The sequence below is a fragment of the Trachinotus anak genome, unplaced genomic scaffold (assembly GCF_046630095.1).
Source record: "Trachinotus anak isolate AG129_WGS33_773 ecotype Australia unplaced genomic scaffold, CSIRO_AGI_Tana_v1 ptg000005l, whole genome shotgun sequence".
NCBI classification, from domain to species: domain Eukaryota; kingdom Metazoa; phylum Chordata; class Actinopteri; order Carangiformes; family Carangidae; genus Trachinotus; species Trachinotus anak.
In genome coordinates this window covers 11206845-11212521 of record NW_027273856.1, presented here as the reverse complement: position 1 = coordinate 11212521, position 5677 = coordinate 11206845, and the positions used below count along the sequence as shown (strand labels likewise).

General features: G+C 40.5%; 2 long non-coding RNA genes across 3 annotated transcripts; one reads left to right on the top strand and one right to left on the bottom strand.

Annotated features, from left to right (window-relative positions):
* Positions 1–434: 434 nt before the first annotated feature.
* Positions 435–1023, bottom strand: LOC139621244 (uncharacterized). Its single transcript, XR_011690961.1, has 2 exons — positions 899–1023; positions 435–756 (listed from the first exon to the last, which is right to left on the bottom strand). It is a non-coding gene; the product is annotated as an uncharacterized lncRNA (long non-coding RNA).
* A 447-nt stretch (positions 1024–1470) lies between these two features.
* LOC139621619 (uncharacterized) lies at positions 1471–4549 on the top strand. Of its 2 annotated transcripts, none has more exons than XR_011691031.1 (3): positions 1471–1554; positions 1772–2482; positions 2945–3397. It is a non-coding gene; the product is annotated as an uncharacterized lncRNA (long non-coding RNA). The 2 variants fall into 2 exon arrangements; XR_011691030.1 differs by lacking the exon at positions 1471–1554 and adding an exon at positions 4458–4549 and having other exon boundaries at positions 1564–2482; positions 2945–3051.
* Positions 4550–5677: the final 1128 nt, after the last annotated feature.

Genomic DNA, 5677 nt, shown 5'->3' with positions numbered 1-5677 from the left:
CAAATGAGAATATTCACAGGCTATATTTTGAGTTGTTTTGTTCTGGCATTTTAATCTTTTAAACACCAGAGGTTAACAAGAGCAACATGAAAAATATCTACACTTGCTCCTAGTACCAATAACAAGCACTATAACAGCTTTATACCAGGGTGTGATGTCATAGAAAGGGGCGGGGCTTGTTGTAACTTGTTGATAGTGAGTAAAATGCACCACATGGGCTGAATGGAGGAGGATATTCTCCAAGTCTCGAATATGTGAGCTGATGTTTGATTGACAGATTTATGTTGTTCTTTGAAATTCTGTCTTCCATTCTTGATCATGGTGAGGATCAGTATTAAAATAAGTCATGGCCCCAGTTCAGAAGTAAATCAGATTCTTTCTAAACAGCCAGGATGTATGAAATGAAACAGGACAAATATGGCTTTTTAAATAAAATAAAATATTAATAATTATTTTCCTCCTGTTCCTCCTCTCCATGTAACAAGATGGTGGAGGTGATGGAGGTTGATAAGGAGGTGGAGGTGATAAAGGAGGTGGAGCGGGTCGGGGGACGTCCTCACTGTCCTGTAAAATGGTACAATACAAAGCTGACATGGGAAAACCACAGTGTAGAAACACAGGTTTCACAGAATACAAACAAACTCAGGTGAGACAACACAGATGAGTGAATTAATTTAAGGTGGACTTACAGGTGGTCCCCACTGCCCCCGATCTCATCTCTCATCTGCCTGGGGGGCTGTCATCTGACATTGTGACCTGTCAGTGAGAACAAGAAGTAAAGACAACAGCTGATAAATGGATCAGATGGTTCTTGTCTTTGTTAGAAATCATTCAGTTATCCTTCATGGTGTTCATGGCCAAGCAGAGTTCTCAGTGACAGCTGTAACTTGACCATTACCTAAGTTACACCAGTCACTAAGCACTTCACTGACTGTCACACCCTGACATGTGCCGCAGCAGCAGCAGCAGCAGCAGCAGCAGCAGCAGCAGCAGCAGCAGCAGCAGCAGCAGCAGCAGCAGCAGCAGCCTTTAACCCAGAAGAAAGTATAATTACAGTCCATGGTTGTCCACTGCTGTGAGACATCATTAGCTGTGAATGAGAAGAAAAAGAGATGTCATCTTATTTAGCTTTTGTTCCGGGTGTTTCCTTTGACTTTGTCTGATTTTGTTACAGATTTTACAGGTTTTGTTAGCTTTGAAGGTTTGTGTTTGTTGGAAAGTACAAAATGTGAGCGTTAATTTGATGTATGATGTCAATAATTCTGATTTTTCCAGCACAATATACGAGACTGTTTTTGATCACTTACAAAAGGTCCCGCTGCAGCACTGACTGCACTTCATTGGGTTTACCAAACACAGTGTGATGTCAGAGAAAGGGGCGGGGCTTGTTGTAACTTGTTGATAGTGAGTGAAATGCAGCACATGGGCTGAATGGAGGAGGATTTTCTCTTTTCTCTGCAAAGCGGCTGTGACGCAAGGCGCGTATGTAACGTGTATTTAATCCAAGATGTTCGAAGCTTTCATTTGATGTTCAGCATTCTTTACTTGAAGCAGGTAAGGAGTAAATAAAACAAGGTAAGTAAACAGTTCTCTGTTCAGTGTTCAGTGTTTTTATTTAGATTTTGTTTTCATTACATTCATAGAAGGTTGGATCTAAGGTTTATTTTGATATTTCACTCAACTAAATCAGACAATGCTAGACTGAAAGAAGAGGCTAAATTTAAAGGCATGATTTGACCTCTGACCCGTCCCTGTTTTCCTTGTGTTTCAGGTCCATACTGGAACCCTGCTGCCTGCCACAACCCTGGCCCTTTTTTCTGTCAGAGCACCAAACAGCCAAAGATGAATTTGTCTGAGCTGAGTCAGAACCTACCTCTTAGTCAGGACTCCCTCACTGGGGACTGTCACCTCCCCCCTACCTCCACCCTTTATTAAATTGTGGTGAGTTTGTGTGTTTTTAAGTTTAATTTCATTCATTTTTGTGTGTGTGTTTACTAGCTAGCACCGGGGCGGTGCTAGCAGTAGCTAACAGTAAAACAATACACAACAATGCAATAAAACTAAAGACAATGCCATTATGGTCTAAAGTAAACATTATTGTGTCTCGGACATAGACTGTAAAAACAGGTCGTATCTACCGTTTTTAATTGCTGGTTTGTGCACTGCCCAGCAGGCATATCAAGTGATGAAAATCAAACACATCTTCAGTATTGCAGGTGCATGCCGGGTCCGGCTAATACGGTAAATGTTGAAATGTCCTGCGTGGATCCTCCAGCGGTGACTTGGGAGTTTACTGAGGAGTGTTTCACCGTCAGTGAGGGTGTGAGTGGACAGTCTCATTCAGCTCTAATGTTCAACATGTTGAGGAGCGCAGTAGGACAGAGGCTGAGTGGACGCTGACATCAACATGACTCTAACTCTAACCTGGAGCACACTGTGGAGGACTTTGCAGTGCATGAGGCACAAAATGACGTCCAGACAGGTGAGAACAATAAAACTGTTACTCTCCCTCCCGAGGGACGTCAACAATCACTGCGTTGCCTAGCAACATGTTGATTTGCGTGCATGTGCCATAACAAAGTCCTTCTAGGTTTTGCCTTATGTCAGTGGTTATACCAGGAGTGTAAAAATGCTGCCTCTCTTGCTTTCATATGTGTGTTTGCTGATAATTCTATAAGAAATGTAAGACTGATTAATTTATGTGACTTAATAATATTTGTTGCACACACCATGTTGTCCATAGTTCTTTTTATTTCTTGTCTGTCATTTTTGTTAAACTGTCTGAGCTTTCTCACTTTGATGGTTTATTCTAGTGAGGCTACTCTGAAAAAAAAGGTTGTTTATTTATAAATGATAGTTTATTGTGTGAATGAAGGTTCTGTCTGTAGAAATGCAATTTATTAAATCAGACATTAATTAACCGATCTCTCTCAATTTATCACAGGAATTTGTGACTGCACTGTCTGCCTTCTGACCACAAGAGTGTCCTGCCAAACTTCACCAACTGCACCTGAGTCTGCTCTCAAACCACATTCACCACAGTCACTGCAAGTAAGAGGGGTCATCAGCCTCTATTAGGTTCATGATTTGAATGTTTCTTTGTATTTTATTTTCTGCTTGACCTGTAGGTGGCCAGCCTAAAACGCTGAATGTCTGCTAAATATTTCTCTTGATTTTGTTCGGTGGAGAGATGTGGAGCTGTAAGGAGTGTAGTGTATCTCTGTCTGGTAGATATGAGCTGCTGAAACATTTTAGACTACAGCACCGCCAGAGGCAGCGTTACCCATGCCCACACTCAAACTGTCCGTGTACTTTTAAAACATGGAATGCTTTGCACATGCATTTAAGTAGAATCCACCCTAAACGAAACTCTCAGGAGCTGCTGGAATTGTCAACATTCAGTTGTCATTTGTGCTCTTGTCACAATCTTCCGACAGAGGAGGATTATTTTGTACACATTGGCACTCATCTGAGGAGTAATGAAACTGTGACTTGTATGTTTTGGGGTTGCAGTTTTCAAACAAATATATATGGAACATTTCACTCACACAAGAACAGGAAACACAACCCACACACATTGAAAGATTTCAAGCCAGGTGTCATTACAAGTACTGAAGTTTCACAAGAATCCTCTGATAATCCTGAGGAAGATTCATGTGACCACAATAACTCGGCAGTTGAAGCAGACAGTGCATGTTCAGGTAGTGACGTGCATGTAACTAAGAACTTGTCCAAAGTAATTGAGCAAAATGTTGCTGCAGCACTGCTCAAGTTAGAGCATTTTGCACACGTGCCAGGCACAAAGATGAACGAGTTCTTAGAAGAACTGCACTACTTGTTAAGTTCAGCAACATTGCCCCTCTCCATGAACATTCTTGAAGGTGTTTTTCAGAAACCTAGTCCCACAACGGATAAGTCTGTGATAACAGAAGTAGCCACAGCTCTCTGTGCATCTAACACTATCTGTAGTGCAACAATGCAATTTTAAGCACAAAATAAAAAAAAGTTTCCATTGTGCTGTCAACAGTTAGGATTGCTTAAAAATGCATGTTCTATCAACCTAGCCAGCAAAAAATGGGCAACTGGACTGTGTTATAAAAGAAGAAACGTTTACTGCAGGAATCACTCATGAACAGCATCCTATATCATGGTAGGGAAAAGCATTCTGGGTAGAAAACCACACAGCATTGTGGGTAATGTAGTATTGAACTTGTATTTTTTTTATTGAATAATCAAATCAAACAGATTACATCCAACTAGGCAACTATCCAGATTCAAACAATATTCAAATGATAACTTTAAAGTGCTTAAACTCGAACAATAAACATTAAGTTGCAAAAGTGTATATTGAAAACAAATGGCTTTTAATGTTGTGACCTCCTCATCCACTCTGCTGTTTGGTTGAGATAGTGTTTCTGAAAGCTCTTTTGTTGTTTTACATATTCTCTAGTCTGCAGACTGACAGCATTGATGTGAGACGAGAATGCATCCTCAAAGTACATGTGTCTACTTGAACGAAGATCCAGAGAAGCTGGTGAGGGAATACTTGGTATGTTAATTTACCGTATCTACCTACCTACCTTCACTAAGGGGATGATCAAAGTTGGAATAGATGGGGGTTCCTCTTGGTACCAATTGGCTTTAAACTTCAGAAAAGATAAGGCCTTAAAACATTGTGAAATGAACCTACTTGCCTACTGCATTGCATAAAGACACCAGGTATGTACACTACAGGCCAAAAGTTTGGAAGCAAGATCAAATTTGTAGAAAAAAGATCATAGTTTCATTGGTATACTTTGCAACAAAATAAACATGATTATTATATAAAGAGTCACTTATCAGAATACATTTTTACTGTAGGTATTTGGGTTTTTCTTGCTTAGACTTTGCTTTCTTCAAGGTAACCTCCTCTGGCTTTAACAACAGCATGGCACATACGAGGCATTCGTTCCACAAGTTTTTTAAGGTATGTGACAGGAATTGTTTTCCAAGCTTTCTTAAGTTCATCAGTGAGAGACTGCTGATTCGTGGGACGCACTTTTCTGACTGATTGATCCAATTTGTCCCACACAAGCTCAATTGGAGAGAGGTCTGGAGACTGAGGGGGCCAAACCATCTTTCGAAGAACACCTTCCTCTTCTTTTTTGTCTAGGTTACCCCGACAGAGCTTGGAATAATGCTTAGGGTCATTATCTTGCTGCAAAACAAACTTTTGCGCACAAGTCTTAGTCCAGATGGAACTGCATGATACTGGAGGATGGAGTGGTACTGTTCCTTCTTGACGATATCCTTTACCTCAAACAAATCTCCTACTCTATCACCTGCAAAACATCCCCATAGTAGTGTTTTTTTGCCTTCAGACCAGCCTTTCTCAAATGTCTTTTCACATTCATCAGAGATATGGGTTTTGACCTTGTCATGTTGATTTCCTTCCTCATTTGTGGTGCTGTTTTTTGCCGATCTCTCTTACTGGCAATGATATGTTTATCCTCTGCTTTTGTAGTAACCCGCTTTCTTTCAGACCTTTTTCTATCATCATAACTTCCAGTTTCCTTTAGTCTCTTCAGGGTGTAGTGAACTCCTTTGTTGGACACCATTAGGCATTTTGCAGTTTCTCTTTCAGTGTATCCTTCTTTCCCTTAATGTACAAATCTGTACTCTTGTTTCTTTACTCAGC